A 1,336-nucleotide genomic window follows, 5' to 3' on the forward strand; every position below is an offset into this window, starting at 1 on the left:
TTTTGTTCTAATTTTTTTTAAAGTGTGTTTCTGTAGGTTGCGTATGAACACAAGATCTCACGATAATCCTCTTTTTGAGCTTGACCCTGAAATTAACAAGACTTTGCGCAATCTTAATAAGCAGTACAAAAGAGACAACCACGAAAAAAAGAAGCAAGCAATGGCAGAACAACAGAATAACATGGACCTTGAAACTCTTGTGCGAGCCGTGACTCACCTTCAGAGGCAGCTAGACGAAGAGAGAGAGCGCAACCGGGCTCCTCCACCAGAGCCACCACTGAATCACATGTATCAGCCTCGGGTTGATCAATTTCAAGAAGGCAGATGGGGACCAACTGCGCAGGCTAACACGTTCGAGCTGAAGCCGGGATTGATAAACATGGTGCAAGTTGAACAGTTTAGTGGAGCGGCTTCTGAAAATCCGCATGCTCACATCACTCAGTTTCTAGATATTTGCAACACTATTAAGCAGAATGGAGTGCCACCTGATGCCATCAGAATGAAGATGTTTGGATTCTCTCTCAGAGACAGAGCTAAGGAGTGGTTCAAGAGTCTGGACAGAGGTGCTATTACTGGATGGGAAGATTTGTGTAGAGCTTTCCTGGCAAAATACTTTCCTGCTTCTAAAGCTCAGAAAATCATTGCAGAGATTTCTCACTTTTCCCAGCTAGGAGATGAGACCATTCATGATGCCTGGGAAAGATTTCGCGAGCTGCTCAGGAACTGCCCACAACATGGTTTCACAGAGGATCAGCAAATCATTCACTTTTATAATGGTTTGACTGGTCTGACAAAAAGTATGGTGGATGCCACTGCAGGTGGATGTCTTCTCCATAGAAATACAAAGGAAGCTTATCGTGTGATAGAAGAGATGGCCTCCAACAGTTACCAATGGCCGAATGACAGAAATTCCACGAGAAGAATTGCAGCTGTGAATGAGGAGAGAGATGATTTTAAGGATAAATATGAAGCTCTTCAAAAGCAGTATGAGTTGGAGAGAAAGACACTGCTAGCTAAAATTCCTCAGCAGCCGAGTTTACCTGATGTGTCGCAGCTGGAAGATGCTAATTATGTCAAGCGGCAGTACCAATTCAATAGACCAAACTATCAAGGACATCAGGGCGAAAATCCACCGTATCATCCAAATAATAGGAATCATCCAAATTTTTCCTATTCAAATCCCAACAATGCTTTGCAGCCTCCACCTGGATTTTCTGTTTCTAGTGGAGGAGTCATCAATGAGCCAAAGAAAGATTCAATGGAGGAAATGATGAAGCAAGTATTGGTAAAGGTCACCGGGATGGAGACAAACTCGGCAAACTTGGGAACCAAAATG

The 1,336-nt window shown here is 43.4% G+C and overlaps 1 non-coding gene across 1 annotated transcript; it reads right to left on the reverse strand.

Moving 5' to 3' along the window:
- Positions 1 to 634: 634 nt before the first annotated feature.
- LOC131024025 (small nucleolar RNA R71) lies at positions 635 to 741 on the reverse strand. The gene has a single exon (XR_009101621.1). It is a non-coding gene; the product is annotated as a small nucleolar RNA R71 (small nucleolar RNA).
- Positions 742 to 1,336: the final 595 nt, after the last annotated feature.

Source organism: Salvia miltiorrhiza, chromosome 4, assembly GCF_028751815.1.
Source record: "Salvia miltiorrhiza cultivar Shanhuang (shh) chromosome 4, IMPLAD_Smil_shh, whole genome shotgun sequence".
In the NCBI taxonomy this organism is placed as follows: domain Eukaryota; kingdom Viridiplantae; phylum Streptophyta; class Magnoliopsida; order Lamiales; family Lamiaceae; genus Salvia; species Salvia miltiorrhiza.